This window comes from Xenopus laevis, chromosome 8S, assembly GCF_017654675.1.
Source record: "Xenopus laevis strain J_2021 chromosome 8S, Xenopus_laevis_v10.1, whole genome shotgun sequence".
Taxonomy (NCBI): Eukaryota; Metazoa; Chordata; class Amphibia; order Anura; family Pipidae; genus Xenopus; species Xenopus laevis.
Window position 1 is genome coordinate 33,782,749 of NC_054386.1, and position 20,075 is coordinate 33,802,823.

A 20,075-nucleotide genomic window follows, 5' to 3' on the forward strand; every position below is an offset into this window, starting at 1 on the left:
CGTGTGTATTGAAACGAACAATCTTTCTTGGAAAGATCTTTTCCAAGAAAGATTGTAATTGTTACGTCTATATGGCCACCTTAACCATTGCAAACCACTGGATAGGTCCCATATATGGGATTATATTGTTGTTGTGGTTGAAGCGCCTGGAAGCCTCTAGCAACAGCTGAACAGAAAGCATTTCCATCACCTGCTGTTTATGTTCTGTGAGACCTTAATCCATCAGCAGTAATTACACTATCAGTCAGGATAAGTAGGTCCCCAGGGCAGGGAGAGGGGTAGCAAGAAAGGGAAGAATCCACTTTGTTCCTGTAGTTTGATAAACATTCCAACCTCTGATCATTCTGACAAGCCAAGTGGCTGCTCATTTCTTTTTTGTTAAACCTCTCATGTTGGGATAATTTTACCAAACCTGTGCTTATAGTAAAACACTCCTTCTCTGTATATTTGTATTTATACATATGGGTAGGAGCTGCCATATTGTTTCCCTTAGACAGTATAGTATGAGGGTATTGTGTGCCCAAAGCATTCCTTCTCTGTATATTTGCATTTATACATATGGGAGAAAGGAGGTGCCATATTGTTTCCCTTAGACAGTATAGTATGAGGGTATTGTGTGCCCAGAACATTCCTTCTCTAAATTTACACATATGGATAGGAGCTGTAATGGAATTTCTTTACACTACCTCTGCAAACAACTGATTATCTCTGTATATTTGTATTTATACATATGGGAGGGAGGTGCCATATTGTTTTCCCATAGACAGTACAGTATGAGGGTATTGTGTGGCCAGAGCATTCCTTCTCTTAATTTACACATATGGATGTGAGTTGTAATGGAATTTCTTTACGCTACCTCTGCAAACAACTTATTATCTCTAAGGGCCCGGAGTAGTTTATTTTTCTGTATCTTAATATTCTTGAGCAGTCAGCACCTATAGCATATTCTTCCCCCCCCCTCCACATCTCTTCCCAAACTCTGCCAATGGCAAGGATTAAAAAAAAAAGTGAAAAAAACCCACAACAACAGATGGTTGGGTCATTTTGTGGCTGTATGAAAGCTGATTCAGGGGCAATGAGGCATTCTAATTGCAGAAAGATAGAAATTTACTTGCTTTAACTTCATATGGCTCTTTGAAAGAGTTCATTCAGCCCTGGACACAACAACATCAACCGGTGAATAAAACCCATTGATGACTCTAGCAGCTTTACACTAGGCTTCCATTCATGGCCCATTTGCTCCTAATCTTTCCCTCTCGCTTATTTGCCCCCTCCATTCCTCTCTCTCACACTCTTTCCATCCTCTTTTCCAATCCAGTACTCGCCATTTGCCCCTTGTTCTCTGTCTCTTTGGCCAATTTTTTTCCCCTTAATTCCATTTTTTCCCTTTTTTTCACTCCTGTTCATTTCTAGATGACATTACAGCTGCAGCCCCCCAACCGAGAGAGATAAATAGAAAAAGCCAAGAATGGTGACTTTTCACTTGAACCGAAGCTTTGAAAGGGAATAAGTTTGGCGCCGATGTGTTGTACAATGTCGCCCCAAGCCAGACCTTATGGGCACTTTGCTGTTATTTGGTTATTTTATTAAATAAAGGTTGTCTGAGTTGGCTTAGGAAATGGGCCGCTAAGGGACTCTGATTGTCAATGTTTAGTAAAGAGGTTTTAATCTTGAGACCTGACCCCTCCCATCTCAGCCTGATGTTTTCACTCCCTCCTAGAAATTGTATTGAGTTTTTGCATCTTAAATATACTGCATAGTGTGTGCTGAGGGCATAGAAAATAGGAGCCTTGAACATCTGCTGCTTTAGCAGATATCTATGGTGCCGGTTTAGCCTCTCTTGACCAAATTGCCAGTCAATCGGGTCAGGTAACTCAATGTATTATAAGGGATAATGTACCCCCTACTGTAAATTATAAGGATGTTAAAAGTCACTGAGGGGTTCTGTGACCATATAAAGGCACAAGGCTGTGTTATACAGGGAACTCTGAGTATGACTTTTGTATTATAAGGGATAATGTACCCCCTACTGTAAATGATAAGGATATTAGAAGTCACTGAGGGATTCTGTGACCATATAAGGGCAGAGACACGCTGATATTTCGGGAGATTAATCTCGCAGCGACAAATCACTTCTTCTTCGGGAGACTAATCTCCCCCAACTGCCTTCCAGATGGCTAGAATGTAATTCGCCGGCGGGATGGCACACTCGGAACTCTTCACTTTCCGAAGTCGCCCGAATTTGCCTGACAAGGAAATTTCAGGGCCGACTTAAGAAAGCCGAAGGGATCCGAGTGCTATCCCACCGGCAATTTACATTGTAGCTGGCGGGAAGGCAGTTCGGAAAGCGAAGAATTGATTTGTAGCTGGGTGACTAATCTCCCAAAATAGCAGCGTGTGTCTCTGCCCTAAAGTCACAAGGCTGCAGGCTGTGTTATACAGAGATCTCTGAGTATAACTTATGTATTATAAGGGATAATGTAACTCCTACTGTAAATGATAAGGATATTAGAAGTCACTGAGGGGTTCTATGACCATATAAAGGCACAAGGCTGCAGGCTGAGTTATACAGGGAACTCTGAGTATCACTCATGTATTATAAGGGATCATGTACCCCCTACTGTTAATGATAAGGATATTAGAAGTCACTGAAGGGTTCTGTGTCACTGTCAGCATTTGCTAGTGCAAAGTATACGCCATTTTTAAGGAAGACTTTTTATACATTGATCAGGGCTGCCATATGGGGGGCACAGGTGGTACTATCACACCGGGCCTAAGCCTAAAGAAAAAAACGTTGGCGCCAGGTCCCCCCTTACAAATTAAAAAGAAACATTGGGTCCCAGAGAATATTTAAAAAATACGTTGGTGGCAGGGGCCTATAGCTGAGCTGCACTATTCGAAGTCCTGAAGCCGCAAAAAGACCCAAAGCCACAAAACGACCGGAGGTTGAAGTTCTGAAGCCACGAGTTCAGTTCTACCAATGTTTTTTTTTTTTTTTTAATTTTACTAAACCCCTAGTCACCAAATGTATCATTTTAATACTCTATAGGCCCCTGCCACCAATGTTTTTTTTAAATATTCTCTGGGCACAAATGTTTCTTTTTAACTTGTATGGGGGGGCCTGGTGTCTTTTTTTTTTTCAAACCTTTATGAGGGGCCCTGGCGCCAACATTTTTTTTTAACTTATGAGGTGCCCTGACCACCAATTATTTTTTAAAAACTTTTATAGGTGGGCCCTGGCGCCACCGTTTTTTTTAACTTATAAGGGGGCCCTGACCATCATTGGCTTTTTATAACTTGTGTGTGGGGGGGGTTACCGTTTTAAGCGCGGATGTCTGTGTGGTCTTTTAACTGTGTTGTGGGTGGGATCTGGGGTGAGTCTTGGGGGCTGGGGTGGGCAGGGCCAAGAAAATGTTGTTGTACGGGGCCCCCTGTGATTTCTAATGGTGGTCCTGACATAGTACAGTTTCACACAAGGAGACAGACGCAGCACCAAATTCTCAAAACATGGTTTTAAGGGAGTTTGGGTTGGGCAGTTAGTTTCCCAGGGTTATGGTTATCACTGAAGTCCCTAAGACCACAAAACACGGTGGTACCTTTGTCTGGACGATTATGATGGGCGCTAGTGCATGCTGTAATTCTCTTTTCTTAACATTGGTTTTTTGTTTTTGTTTTTTGCTCTCATCATGGTGAAATACTGACTGCTAACCCTACTGAATAGAAGAGCAATGTGAAACCAGCAATCCCATTACAGCTCTAACTTACAAAGAAAATAGAGTGTATTCAGATGGTCATCTTATGGATATCAATATGATATCGGGGTGATGGTTTTACTTAAAAGTCCCATCTATGGGAGCACGGTTCAAAGGTATCCTCGCCCAACTTGTCCCTAACCAGTGAATACCATAGAGACACCTCTGACCATGACAATACCTAGAGGAAATATGTCTAGAAATAAGTCAACCATTCCCCAAATAACAGCACAATGAACATTTAGTGGTCAGGTTATGTTAATGCAATCATAAACACAATCTATCCTGGTTCACCCAATGGCTAGACCTCTGTAGACCATGGCAGCCAATCTTCCAAGAAGAGTAAAAAAAAGTAAAAAATCAGCAGTATATTCTGAAACACCATTGTAAATGGCAACATTTCAGCTGCTGCAGAACTGCGTTTTATCTGTTCCAACCGGTCTGGGCTGATAGCAGTAGTAGCTAAGTGCTCCCCCCACACCTCTAATGTCTCTTTAGCAAACTTGTCTTCAGTCCCATGCACACATAGTAGGTGCCTGTCATTGCAAAGGTGGGTGCAAGAATGATTGACAGGCATTCGCACGCCCACTCAGTAGAGTCAGCAAGCAATCAAACGGGCCAAAATCAGACTTTAGCCACTAAACCAGAAAGGCCTTGAATGATGAGTGCGGAGAACAGGCGCCTATTCATTGTAAGGCTGGTATTAGGCTGATATGTTTTTAGATGAGTTTTTGCTTTCTGCATTGCGGTTCCCCTGGATCTATTAACCTCGAGGACACTGTACGAGTGCGTTCTGTCAATGTACCTGCTGGGGTCACCCAGCCTTATTCCTTTTCATTTTTAATCTTTTTTTTTTTCAGAATAAAATTCTGGTTTGTGATATACATAAGCTTTTTCATGCATTAAATGCTTTTTATCCCCACCTTCTCCCTTTTAGTCATATGGAGGGGATGATTTTCAGGGCATGCTCGCTTCCCTATGTGTTTCACATGTGTTAAAAAATCCCAGTGAGCATGCTAAGAATAGGAGATATATGAAAGCATTGTAAAGAATTGTGTCGGATCTTTCACTCAGGGTTTTCCATAATGGCGAACAAGCAGGGTCAGAGTGGGCCAGTGGGGCACCGGGAAAAACCCCAGTGGGCCTCAACCTTCATGGGCACTGCCGGCCTGCTTCCCATGTTACTGCCAGGGTCAGACTGGGCTGACCTAAGTCAGCTTCTTCACCTGGAAACTGTGGCCCACGGACTCCGATCACGTATATCCCCCCATATGCACGATTGCATGATTCCATGAGGTTCAATATGACACCAAATTGCACACCATACGCAATGTTTTGGGGTGGTGTGTAACCCAATCCTTTCCTCAGGTGAGCAATTGAGGAGCCAGGTTGAACCTCATGGTATAAACACACACCTTTTTTTTGAAAGCAAGTGGGTTTACGTGATTTTTCAATTTAAAGGGTACAAATATGGCCATGTATACTGGGCATCCCCCCAGCAGCTAGGTTAAACATTAAAAAAATAAAAATACTCTGCACTAAAAAATCTAGTGATGACTAATAATTTACAAGAATGAAACTTTATATGCTGCATTCTGTGTTAGGCATATACTGGAGTCCATATATACTTAAGAAAAATGTTATTGAAAAGAGGTGGAGCTAACTGTACTCGCTTCTGTATCAGACAATTGTTCTCTTGGGACTCCAGACTTGTTCTTACAACAATATTTTTGTGTGTGGCTTTCTACCCAAGCACTTTTGCCTACAATAAAAAAAAGTCATCGTACACAGTCTTTGCGTAGAAAAGCTTTTTTTTCCCTGCGAGCACTATCCCTTGCTAATGTAACATGGAAGGAAGCCAACAGATAATGTTTCCAAACCAATTTACAACAGCTTTTGTGCAGCAGAGTGGCCAGTATTATGCACTGGCGGGGACATAAAAATCCGGCAGACACATGATAAACAAAGAGTATTTAACCAATAAAAAGGGGAAATCGGGGCTATTATACTGCAGCTCGCGTTTGTAGCTTTGTAGTGGCATCCTTACAATATCCTAACAATATCTACCCATATCTCACTGCACAGATGAGGCTAGGGAAGAGTCCTTCAAAATAAGTCCTTGCCAGTCTCGACTGGGATGCCAATGTCCCATTAAGAAACCATAAGTTCACTCTCTACATTATCCATCCTCTTCTCCCTACTGAGAGGAGGGTCCCACCAAGAAACCATAAGCACACACTCATGTTATCCTTCCTTTTCTCCCCATTCAGAGGAGGGTCCCACAAAGAAACCACAAGCTCACTCTCCATGGTATTCTTCCTCTTCTCCCAACTGAGAGGAGGGTCCCAAGAAACCATAAGCACACACTCATGTTATCCTTCCTTTTCTCCCCATTCAGAGGAGGGTCCGACAAAAGAAACCACAAGCTCACTCTCCATGGTATTCTTCCTCTTCTCCCAACTGATAGGAGGGTCCCAAGAAACCCATAAGCACACACTCATGTTATCCTTCCTCTTCTCCCCATTCAGAGGAGAGTCCCACAAAGAAACTACAAGCTCACTCTCCATGGTATCCTTTCTCTTCTCCCCACTGAGAGGAGGGTCCCACCAAGAAACCACAAGCTCATTCTCCATGTTATCCTTTTCTCCTCACTCAGCTTTCTTATTCTCCTAATCTGTTTACAAATGTCACCATGTCCTCTCTTCATTCCTTCTCTTGTTTCTCATGTGGCAATGATCAAGCTATAGCCATTCAAGGCCAAGTCTTCATGGACCTCCGTTACTTAAACATAGAATTGACTTGATGCTCTAGTGTCCTGGTTCAACGTTAACCAGAGCCCTGAATGGAGTCTGTATATTCATAATTGTGTTGGTTTCTTCCTGGTAGAGTTCTCGTTTTCACTGACTGACCAACTACCTACTGGGCCAAGTGTGTCACCATCATTGTGTTCTCCTTTCAGAACCATGCTCCACCTGGACTGTACTTAAAGACAAAGGACCCTGCTACGCCGCCAGATGAGCCAGACATACTGGAGATTGAGTTCAAAAAAGGTAAATATTCTGTAGATAATAAGCATGTAGATGAGGCATCAGCAGATCCAGAACATCTTCTGTTTTGGCCTTTGGACTATAGCCAACTGTTTGGCGAAATAAATTGGGTAACACCAATATCAGCCCATATAAGTAAAACAGAGCTGGACCCCATAGTACTGCATGGGGGCTCACAACCAGAACAAACAGGTACCAATAACTGCTGGGGGAGACTGAAAGTGAAGCCAGGTAGATGTCAACGTAACCATAAATTTTACTCTTCTCAATACTATAGCAATATGGCTAATGGGGGCCACAGAAGGAATAGAATCATGTTGAATTTTGGGGCTATGTGTATAATACAGGTTGAAATGGTCCCTGCCCCACAGAGTTGTTGCTGTTCTGGATACCTTTGGAATACTATAACAGGGGGGCCAACAAAACAAGATAACAAGCAACGAGGCACCAAAACCTAAAATCCTTTCCTCCAAATAGATATAGTATTTGTTTGGGTGTAACAGCTTCATAGGAACAGATGCACACAGTGCCCGTACTGACACGGGAAAATAATGAACTTAAAGAGCCACACTATATGGGATTTACACGCGTCTGTTCTGTGAATTCAGCAAGAAAAAGAGAAAGTTCACGTGCACTCGGCACGAAGGTCACCCCATGCTCAAATAGGCTCCAGCTGCAAGGTTATCATATAATAGCCAACATAAAGTTACTTATTTACATGCCGTATGGCTATTCGTGCTGCTATTATTGTTACTGGGATCCGCTTAGAAAACAGAATACCAACGGGCACCTTTTTTTTGGGAACCTCTTAATTCTCTCTCTATAAAGATCCCCCTCAATCTATTCCATCTATTCATCTCCCACTTCATTTATTTGAAGTTCTAATCTAATTATTGACTATTTAAAAAAAGATAAGCAGTTGAGAGCCTGTAATAGACGGCGGGGGCCCGAGAATTCCAGCTCCGCAGAAGAAAGGGAACCAAAAAAAAACCCTAAATGGGATTCAGGCGGAAAAGAGCTTAAAGTTCATTATTGGCAAGAATTACATTTAATAGCAATAGGGAGTGAAAAGCGCCTGTTAAGATGTGATTGGCAGTGAATAATGCTAATGGGGGGAACAGATGGAAGAAAGATTAGGCAGCAAACTTTGGGACAGATCTTCTTTTGCCGATGACCAACCCCTTGTCACATTGCTGATACATTTATTGCTCATTTCGCTTTGCAAAAGAATAATTACCCTCTTCTTTTCATGGGCTGTCTTTTACCCCCCGTTATCCCCCCACTTCGCCCCTATCCGTCATTAATCCGCCACACCCTTCCCTCTTCCTTTCTTCTGGAAGGTGTAATAATTAATTCATGGGATTCCCCCACCAGCAGCGCTTTCAGCCCAACCGGCTTTAACTTTGGGTTGGGGGGGCAGCTGCTATTAAGAAGCGACAGTCACTAACGTTGAGCTGGGGAAGGGTGCTTTGAAATAGACATTTATGGAAGGAAAGAGGTTGGGTCTATAGTGCAACATGGCCACCAGCTTTAAGCTGCCCCCCCCCTTTTTCATGCCCCCATTTGTCAAGCTGAAATCTGTGAGTGGTGGGACAGAAGGCGCAGGCCTCTAAGACAATGGCAGAGCGTGAAATGGCATTAGTAATGGGGCTGGTTGCAATTTCACAGTGTATGAAATGAAAGACGGGACCATGCTACAGAGACAGGAGAGGAGGGGGGCCCTTGTATTTTTTTTAATTGCCGTTTCTATTTCGCCATGAATCTGTAACCTCACCCCCCCCACCCCCCCATACCCATCACCTCCTGCTATTTAAGAAGTTACTTAGAGTTCATTTCTGTCTCATTCATTTAAGGCATAGGGTGTGTGTGGTGTAACGAGGGCTTTATGTATTCAGTGGGAAATTATATGTTCCCTGGGGGGGTTTACTGGGTTTATAACCTTCACCCCCAAGGACCCGTAATTGTCCTCTTTTACAGGTGTCCCCGTGAAAATCACCAACACCAAGAACAAGACGCAGCATGGCTCCGCACTTGCACTGTTTTGCTATCTCAACGGAGTGGCGTAAGTTGGCCAAACAAAACCCCCAATTGTTGCTAAATATTTCCCACTTTTCATAGTTTTACTGAGCTTTCTTATATATAAAGGGCAAGCACTTCTACCAGGTAGAACTACAGTTACAGAATCTGTTATCCTGTAATCCAGGAAGCTCTGAATTACAGAATGGCCATCTCCCAAAGACTTCATTTTAATTAAATAATTCAATTTTTTCCCCCAAATTATTTTCTGTTTTCTCTGTAATAATAAAACAGTAGCTTGTACTTAATCCTAATTCAGATTTAAATAAGTGGTGGCAACACAATCCTATTGGGTTTATTTATTGTTTTTTTTAGCAAACAAAGTATGGAGATCCAAATTACAGAAAGACCCCTTATCCAGAAAACCCCAGGTCCCGAGCATTCTGGATAACAGGTCCCGTACCTGTATTAAGAATAACCAATGCCACAGCCGCACTGTTGGAATGACAAATGCCGGTACAGGCCAGTCTCAGATGAAAATTGCACCTGTGTTACCAAAAAAACATCTTTTTAATTTAATTAAGGAACATGGAAAATGCAGGGTCTGCTTTTGTCTTTGAGAAAGACGTATTATTAAAACTAGCAGAGGAGTCTTGAAATGTGTAATTTAGCGCCCCCTCTGGAGTTAAACATATCACTGCATCTCTTATATCCGTTATATATAGGCTATAGGGTTTACCAAACTTTGGGAAAGATAATGTTGTTGGTGTATATAATATATATACAGGAAGCCTGATGATGGCTTCGATGTAGGGGCTGAAACGTTGAATAAATCCACTTTTTTTTTTCACCAGACCTGTGAGTGCGGTTATTTTTCTAAAACTTAATATGTTTCAACAATTTTACCAGCACTCAGGCATTTCCCTTATGTTTTTTGAGTGCACCACCAGAACATGACTTTATATATATATATATATATATATATATATATATATATATATATATATATATATATATATATATCCATCCCAGAAAGAGCCGCACTCACAAGCCTTAAAATTAAATAAAAAATAAAAAAAATCTTTATTGTATAGCTAAAGACAACCAAAACTTCTTTGAAGCAGGCACTCAAGAAGGCAAAGGTTTTCAAAGTGAAAAGTAGTTTATCGTATCCATAGCCTTAGGCATTTTGTGTTAAACAATCATAGGCTAACTATACAGAGACTTTCCAAGGTATTTAAACAAACGTGCAACAATCAAAAAACAACATCAATTAAACAAATGAACCAGTTGTAACACATCAATTAGTGAAGAATGTACCAATAACTATGGATTTTACTAAGAGCATCCTCAGCCCATCCACCACATCTCATTTGAAATATACCTACTGGACAATTCCTGAGATTAAGGTGCTTATGCTCTTATCATGAAGATTTTGTTAATAAATCATGTGATCTAAGAGATCGGCTCAAAGCCGAGGCTATGAAATGCCAATCTTATTAAAATCCTTCAAAAGAGCACTATTCACCCCCCGAGATAATATGAATAATCCCGACATAACCACTTGCACACTTACCTACAGTCCACAATACCTAGACATTGTTAACATTATAAAAAGAAATCTAAGAATCCTTAAAAAAGATCCTGTTCTGGACAACATCTTACAAAATGGCTGTCAGTTTGTGTTTACAAGACCCAGAACCTTACACGCTATCTCCCAGCAGAATCAATACTGCACAGAAACATAGATGGTTGGAAAACAAGGGATCTTATAAATGTGGAGCAAACAGGTTTATCACTTGTAACTATATCACTATAGGTGACACCTTTATGTCCCACACCACTGGTAAAAACTACAAAGTGAACCAATACATAAATTGTAATACTTACCATGTCATTTATCTGATCACATGCTGCAAATGTGGCATAAAATATGTCGGTCAAACCAGCCGAACCTTAAAAGAGAGAACAAGAGAACATATTAATAATATAAAGAACAAAACAGAAACAAAGGTAGTTACACATTTTGTAAACTGTGCCTCCGTCAATTTTTTTTTTGCATTTCAGGGCATACAAAAATAACACCAGATCAGAGAGGAGGGGATCTTTCTAAGAAATTATTGTACTACATTGATCTTTATCCTGGCCACTAGGTTCGCTATGGAGCTAAATAATGAGTATGATGTATCATGTTACTTCTGAAACAAAAAGATATTTTTTGACTTTTGCTATTGTTTCTCTGGCATTAATTAAATTTTCTGCTTTCTTTAGTCCCCTCCCTTTACCCTTGGACACGGAGTTTCCACCAAAGTTCATGTAACATTTGTAATTCCCACCTGAAATTTAAAATTCATTTAAAACTCATTTGATATATGTCTAGAAACATTCCATATATATACACAGATAGTTCAACTAAGTATTGCACAAATCTGTTTTTTATAGTATAACCTTCACTAGCACTTCATACTGTATTTACAATTGAATGTATAAAAAAAACTCTATAAAAAAACTTTATATCTTTATATGTATATTTATTTATCTTGATGCTATTTTTTATACTATTTCTTACATTATATTCTATGTACTTTGCACTTTGGGTGTATAAATATGGCACCATATAACTTTCCAACCAACAAAGGTGTACCAATATGGCACCCAAAAGAAAGAAAAATGGCGAAACTGTTAACCACAAACATATATAAAAAATCCTTGATAGTGATTGGCGCATTCACTGGTTAATTTGTTTAATTGATGTTGTTTTTTGATTGGTGCATGTTTGTTTAAGGGTAGGACTTCACGATGCGAGAGGAGTCGACACGTTGCAATGCGACGTGTCGGATGTTCTAAAAAAAAGGAAGTGAAGGAGAAATCGCAGGTAAGAACTACATTTATCTGACTGTCGGATGAAAACACAGAGTGCGTTTTCATCCGACAGTCGGATATTTCTTACCTGCGATTTCTCCTTCACTTCTTTTTTCTTTAGAACATCCGACACGTCGCATGCGTTTTGTCGCATTGCGACGTGTCGGCTCCTCTCGCATCGTGAAGTCCTACCCTAAATGCCTTGGAAAGTCTCTGTGTCTGTGTTTGTTAACACGTAACGCTTAAGGCTATGACCAACATATTGCTAAGTTGCCTGACCTGTTTTACCAATATTTCTTGAAATTGTACATGAATTAAGGCCTTGGGGGGGCCCTTATATGTAGTTACACCCCTGGCGACAAATCTCCCCGTCAGCCACTGCCATTAAAGTGTGAAAATCCAAATTAAGAAAAGACCCCTTATTCAGGTCCTGAGAATTTTGAATAACAGGTTCCATACCTGTATATATATATTTATACATTGTTTGTTTTTTGTTTTTTTTTATTCCCTGCAGTGGCTCAACTAGGAAATGCTGGATCCCACAGCAAAATCATCCTAGTCCCTGAAACAATGTGAATAAGTTATTTCTCGTAAATATATATATATAGATAGATAGATATATGTGTGTACTTCATCTATAGCTATGCTCCTGGTTACAGCCATACAAGTTGGTATGAAGTGGTTAAACTTACATTGGCCTCTACACCTGAGCCTAAGAGGTAAACAGGAGAGCCCGAGCAGGAGAAGCCAATTAGATAGGGCACATTTGGATGGTTCTGTGCCTGAGCGGCATGTGTCAGAATTGGGTTAAATGATGCATTTGCTAAATCAAAACATTTTATTCGTGTTGTGCCAATGCATTAAGTTATAGAGCTGGTGCAATTGGCATCTAAGCAGCGAATGTCAACTCCAGGTGTGCCTCCAGCCCATACCTCCCTTTTTAAACTGGAGTAGTCCATAGACAAAAAATGGGTGTGTGGCTTGCAAAAAAGTGGGTGAAGCTAGGTATGTATGATTTGGGTGTGGGCCATGGAAAGGAAAATGCCTCCTTTAGCTGTTCTGAGTTGATGGGAGTATTATATTAAAAGGCACAAAGTCTAGTAACCCGTAGTTACCACTGTCAGGCAGCAGTACAGTAAACACCGACTGCTGAATGGTTGCTAGGACTTGCGCCTTGGGCCATTACTACAATCACTTCCTCCTGTATGATTCTTTGTAGGACTAACTTTAACTTAGTCTGTTCTCGAGTTCCCAGGTCAGATATATTTTTGTTGTTCTCCTCCCCAGTGGAAAGCACGGTGTTGGCCGGGTAGATATCGTGGAGAACCGGTTCATTGGCATGAAGTCTCAAGGTGAGATTTAGGGCTACGAAAGCCAATGGGTGTATTCTGTAAATACTGATCTTCTGTATTTAACATAATATTTGAAGTCCTATTTTGCCCATTGAGTTGTCGGGGATCACTGACCCGTCAAAAACAAAACTACAGTGTTATTGCTTCTTTCTTGGGTTATATTTCTTTTTAGGCCTTCTCCTATTAACCTTCCATTCTGATCCCCCAACTGCTGCTTGGTTGCCAGGATAATTAAGCCCTAGAAACTAAACTGCAGTTAAAATTCCAAGGCTAAGAGCTGCAAAGCAAAACAAAAAAACAAAATAATAGAAACCACAGAAATAATAATACTGTATATGAGGTCTAACTGCAGGTTGTGTGAATGCTAAAAGTTTATTTAAGGTAACTAGCTAACTATATGTATTAGCACTTGCTCATATATTTAATGAGCCCTTTGCCTGTTGCCAGCACTTTAATTACCTTTTCTGCATTCTATCCCATTATTCTCTACTCTGTGGGAACAATATGGTACCTCCTATATGTACTGTATAAATACAAATATAAAGAGAAGGAATGTTCTGGGCACACAATAAGCTATACCCCCATACTGAACTGTCTAAGGGAATCAATATGGCACCTCCCTCTCATATGTATAAATACAAATATACAGAGAAGGAATGTTCTGGGCACACAATAAGCTATACCCTCATACTGTACTGTCTAAGTGAAATACTCGCATATGTATAAAAACAAACATACAAGATGGCATGCTCTGGGCACAAAATATGCTGTAGCATCTTAGTGATTTCAAACTCCCAAATGGCCAAGCATGCAAAAGCAGTTCAGAGAAGACATAGTAGAGACGTATGCGGGTGCCTTTTCCCCAGTTGCATGTGTAGATAGCTGCGCATTCATCCAGTGGGGCTGGGTGTTCCACGCTAACTATGGAGTGGCACCCGTGGGGCAGATGAAATTGCAATGGATTTGATGCATATTGTGTCTTTTCATACAGTCATTATCAAATTATGGTTTTTGCTCTGAAGGAGGCCTAATTAAGTGAAGAAAATGAAATCTGTGGGAGGGAAAGGGGAGCGCGAGGTTCAAGCTCTTTTTACCTAAAGAACAAAGGAGATTTATTTTTTCTTCCTTCTCTTTCTTAACCCTTAAAATAGAAGAGAGGAGCAATTATATAATAAAACTCTGTCTCCAAGGAAACGGCAGAGCTTTTTAAAAAAATCTTTCTCAACTGTTCTGGCCCCAGTGACATGAGGTTATATTACTTTTGTCCAGCATCTGTATATTTGTATTTATACATATGGAACGGAGGTGCCATATTGTTTTCCTTAGACAGTACAGAATGAGGGTAGAACATTCCTTCTTTGTTTATTTGTATTTATACATACGGGAGGGAGGTGCCATATTGTTTCCATTAGACAGTACAGTATGAGGGTATAGCTTAATGTGTACCCAGAACATTCCTTCTCTGCATATTTGTATTTATACAAATAGGTGAGAGCTGCCATATTGTTTCCCTTAGTACAGTATGATGTACAGCAGAGATATCTAGGTAAACCTGCAAACAGGGAGCGGGGAGACAGTACAGGCAGTATCACACGGACAGGGCCCATTCACAGAACCAGCGTGGGAGGTTGCTGCCCCCTGCACCACGGCTGTCTATGTGCTGACAGGGTACACAACCCGCTGCCTTTTAGCTGCTAACAGCTGTCACAGCAAAGAAACTAAATATATAAGAAGCAGCCAGAAAGATTGACACATAAGAGTGAAAGAGACTGCAGGCTGATAGATCCTGGCTATAAACCATTTTTAAGAATCCTTTCCATTGGCTTTAACTCCCCATCTGACACGAGCTCTATTAGGGAACTTCAAATCAGCCACTAATAGCAATGTGATCGCTGCATGGGTGCAAGTTGCCTCCAGGTGTCCTTATAGGTGTCTACTTTGAGGGGAACTCCACCCAATTTTTCTCCATTTTTTTTTTTTTTTTTTTTTTGCATAATGAAAAATGTAAAAAAAAAATGCAAACGAATGCAGTTCTGGATGACGTTCCCCTTTAAAGTCTCTAAATAAAAATGACACTGTTCTGAAAGTGGGGGCAGAAGGGAGTAATACTGTAGGCCGTGGAAATAGGAAGGTTTTAACCTCATCACCCGGGAGCCCCTTTGTTTGTGGATGGTTTAGCACATGATTACTTGTGACTACTTTAGGCTTTAATAAGCTTTCAAGGTGTCACACAGGTCAGTGGGAAACTGTAAACTCTGCAGGGAAGCATCTACGTGAGAGATTAGCTGACAACTCTGTGCTGTAGTGTAGCTCAGGCCCTAACTGCCACAACTAGGGGAGGAAATACTGTAGGTCTGCCCCAAAATCAAACTATTACCAAGGGGGGGGTTACAACTACCTGAATGTAAGGCATTTAGTAAACAGTTCATAGGACTTAAAACAGTTAAAGAAAACATAGTATAATACATTGTATAGGGGTTATAACTCCTAGAAAATGAAGTGCATGGGAGTTAAAACTCCTAGAAAATAAAGCCCATGGGGGTTATAACACCTAGAAAATAAAGTGCATGGGGGTTACAACTCCTAGAGAATAAAGTGCATGGGGGTTACAACTCCTAGAGAATAAAGTGCATGGGGGTTACAACTCCTAGAGAATAAAGTGCATGGGGGTTACAACTCCTAGAGAATAAAGTGCATGGGGATTACAACACCTAGAGAATAAAGTGCATGGAGGTTCCAACTCCTAGAGAATAAAGTGCATGGAGGTTCCAACTCCTAGAGAATAAAGTGCATGGGGGTTACAACTCCTAGAGAATAAAGTGCATGAGGGTTACAACTCCTAGAGAATAAAGTGCATGGGGTTACAACTCCTAGAGCAGGGATCCCCAACCTTTTGAACCCGTGAGCAACATTCAGAAGTAAAAGGAGTTGGGGAGCAACACTAGCATGAAAAATTTTGTTGGGGTGCCAAATAAGTGGTGTGATTGGCCATTTAGTAGCCCCTATGTGGATTGTCACCCTACATTGAGGTTCTGTTTGACAGTGCACCTGGTTTTTATACAACCAAAACTTGCCTCCAAGCTAGGAACTCAAAAATTAGTACCTGCTTTGAGGCCACTGGGAGCAACATCCAAGGGGCTGGAGAGCAACATGTTGCTCACGAGCTACTGGTTGGGGACCACTGTCCTAGAGAATAAAGTGCATGGGGGTTACAACTCCTAGAGAATAAAGTGCATGGGGTTACAACTCCTAGAGAATAAAGTGCATGGGGGTTACAACTCCTAGAGAATAAAGTGCATGGGGTTACAACTCCTAGAGAATAAAGTGCATGGGGATTACAACACCTAGAGAATAAAGTGTATGGGGTTACAACTCCTAGAGAATAAAGTGCATGGAGGTTCCAACTCCTAGAGAATAAAGTGCATGGGGGTTACAACTCCTAGAGAATAAAGTGCATGAGGGTTACCACTCCTAGTGAATAAAGTGCATGGGGTTACAACTCCTAGAGAATAAAGTGCATGAGGGTTACAACTCCGAGAGAATAAAGTGCATGGGGTTACAACTCCCAGAGAATAAAGTGATTTGGGGTGACATATCCTAGAAAATAAAGTGCATGGGGGTTACAACTCCTATAGAATAACGTGCATAGAAGTAACAACACCCAGAGAATAAAATGAATGAGAGTTACATATCCCAGAGATTAAAATGCAAAGGGTTACCACTCCTAAAGTATAAGGTGGATGGGGGGGGGGGTTACAACCCCCTAAAATATGGGGGGTTACAGCTCCTAGAGTATGAAGTGGATGGAGCTTATCACTCCTAGAGAATAAGGTGCATGGTGATTACATCTCCCAGAGAATAAAGTGCATGGGGGTTACAATATCCAGATAATAAAGTGTATGAGGGTTACAATATCCAAAGAATAAGGTGTATGGGGGTTACAACATCCAGGGAATAACGTGCATGGGGTTAAAAACCCCTATAGGTTAAAACAGATGGGGGTAACAACACCCAGAGTATAAAGTACATGGGGTAACAGCTCCCAGGCTAGAAGGGGATTATAACTCCTATGTATACGGTTGTGACTCATGGGGTTATTATACTCCGTGCCGTGTATACAGTAAATATAGGGTTATAGCTCCCAGAGTAGAGAGTGCAAGGGAGTTCTTACTCCCAGAGAGCAGAGTGCATTAGGGGCTCTTGCTGGAGCAGATCAGCCCCTGACATGACAGCTGACAAGCCCCTCTCTGTGAGTATATTTGCAGGATCGCAGTCACTTAGCCAAGCGGCTGACAGGCCTGGGGTGGGATTGTCAGAGATAGGTTGGAGGGGATTTAGCAGCTCTCAGTCACACCATGAGCCCCCAGCCTTCCACTCTGCCTCCTCACTTTAAATATTATTATTTTCTTGCAGATTATGCCTGGGCGAAAGTGAGAGAGAAGGGGGGGAGTTAAAAGAAAGAGGGGGAGAGAGACCTGTTATTTAAAGGCCCTTTTGCACTGTGCTTCCTCTCCTTGGCTCTGCCTTTAATTACAGGCTTTCTGCGGGAGTCCGGCAGGCTAGCGACGGTGAAGTTGATCAGTCCCTGAAACCTGTCATTTTAGCCTCTTCAGAAAAGGGGAATCTAGACATTTTCACCGCAAGGTGCGAAATGGTCTGTCTTTGCCCCCGGCAGCGCAGTAATGACACATACTCTCTGTCGCAAGCTGGGACTGAAAGAGGTCCCACCGCCATGCCGCTGTCACAAGCTTCATTAACGGTGTCATTTGCAGGCAATTTGTGTTTCCTCTATCCAACCCCTCCTTTCTTTCTTTCTCACCCTGCCTGGAAAAATGGCTAGGTATCTACGAGACGCCGGCGGGGACCATACTCTACCAAGCTCACTTAGACATTGAGGCGTTTACCATGGACCGTGAAGTGCGCAAAATTAAGCAGCAGCTGTCACAAAGGTTTGCCGAGCAGATCTACAATGGTATGTGCATCCCGTATCTAATGTGGTTTTGCAGGCGTGTTCCCGTGCACATATGATATTTAGAAAAGGGGTGTTGGGGTCATGAAAGGCATAACGTAACGCCCCATATCTACCAACCAACACATCACAGTTACTGGTCACCTGTTTAAAAACCTACACTTGGTTGGTATGGGTTACTAGACTTGGTACAAACTTTATTCCTTATATTAGAGTCCTGCATCGGGTCGTGTACCCGTAGAATACCCGCAAAGTGGTCGGGTTTTGGGCAAAAAGTCTCTGATTCCCTGGGCATGTGAGCAGTCCGCGGGTAACCTGGCTGGGTACCCAACACAGGTGCAGGCTTGATCCCTCCCAACCTCCCCTGTGGTTCTGGTAGTTTTTCTTTTCTATTTTCGTGCAGATTAGGCACTGGAATGACATCACATCTGGACCAAAGTGACGTCACTTCCGGTTTTGTGTGTCCCCCAGGTCGGAAGATTAGTTAGCCTATTGTAGGTCATGGGTAGCAGATATGGGGTTGGGTACAGATATAAGAAAATAAACCTGCGCTGGACTCTACCTTATATTGTATTACTCCTCTATTCCTAACCTGGTTACACTTAAGAACCTCAGGAAGTGAAGGGTGCAAACAGAAACTCTTACCCCAGAATGTAGGAAACAAGTCATTTTACGGGTGGCAGGATGTGCATTGGGCCTTTCCTTACCACCTACTGTAGGCCTGGCAGTGTTGTGTGTCGTGATACTGCCCTCTATACTGAGCCCTGCATTTTTCATCTGGCGGTCAATGCAAAGCGAAACATACACCAAGTGCTCCAGGAATGAGCACTACGAGGCCCACTCTTGCTCCCCATAGTGCTCTTGTACTTCTGCCCCAAGATCAAGAATGACCACCTACTTGCACCCATACATTTTACTAGAGGGAAATGCAATAAAGTGCTCATCCACCTTGGATGCTAGGGAACTATGGAACTATCGCCAGGCTGAATGTGCCAGTAATTGCAGGGATCCTGCAACGGGTGGCGTCAAGAGCCACAACTGTTTTGGTTCAAGTTACATGCTAATAACATTATTAATGCGCACATTAAACCACCTTAACTTCTTAGGCCTTATTAACTATTAAAGGGGTGGTTCACCTTTGAGTTAACTTTTAGTATGTTATAGAATGGCTAATTCTAAGCAACTTTTCAACTGGTCTTCATTAATTATTTTTAACGTTTTTTAATTATTTGCCATCTTCTTCTGACTCTTTCCAGCTTTCAAATGGGGGTCACTGACCCCATCTAAAAAACAAATGCTCCATAAGACTACAAATTTATTGTTATTGCTACTTTTTATTACTCATCTTTCTATTCAGGACTCTCCTATTCATGTTCCAGTCTCTTATTCAAATCAATGCATGGTAGCTAGGGGAATTCGGACCCCACCAACCAGATTGGAAAAATAGCCCTGCTGAATAAAACTAAAAAACTGAAAAACCACAGATAATAAAAAAATGAAAAGCAATCACAAATTGTCTCAGAATATCTCTCTCTCTATATCATATTAAAAGTTAACTCTTACAGGGGAACTATCGCAAAAATGAAAATGTAATATAAGCTTCATCAAACTGAAAAAACAAACTTTCTAAACGAAATACAATCAATTAATTAAAAATTCAATCAATCAAATTAAAAATTCTGTACCGTTTCTGAAATAATCAAGTTTATATTCACTATTCCTCTCTCAGCAGCTGTTTCTCTTCATTCTCTTCATTCTTTCTTCATGCAGCAGTTAGATTCACTATATCTTATAGGGGGGCTCCTTTTGCCTAGAAGATGTATTAGAGCTCATTCTATTAAAATCAACAGCCATCTTGTCTCTCTATATGCAGGATTTGTGCAAAAGGAAGTTATTTTGTTAGATTTTGTTTGTACTGGAATCAGTTATAGGGATGTAGCGAACGGCGGAAAAAATGTTCGCGAACTTGCGTCCAAAAATGCGAACGGTTCGCGAACGTCGCGAACCCCATAGACTTCAATGGGAAGGCGAATTTTAAAAGCTAGAAAAGACATTTCTGGCCAGAAAAATGATTTTA

The 20,075-nt window shown here is 41.4% G+C and overlaps 1 long non-coding RNA gene and 1 pseudogene across 1 annotated transcript in view; one reads left to right on the forward strand and one right to left on the reverse strand.

The window, feature by feature from the left end:
* Window positions 1-20,075, forward strand: part of LOC108700512 — a 43,316-nt pseudogene that overhangs the window by 13,130 nt on the left and 10,111 nt on the right.
* Window positions 1-20,075, reverse strand: part of LOC121397671 — a 66,337-nt gene that overhangs the window by 6,006 nt on the left and 40,256 nt on the right. Inside the window, exon 3 of the long non-coding RNA XR_005963822.1 lies at window positions 10,706-10,770. This is a non-coding gene — a long non-coding RNA (uncharacterized LOC121397671). The remainder of the gene's footprint in view (window positions 1-10,705; window positions 10,771-20,075) is intronic.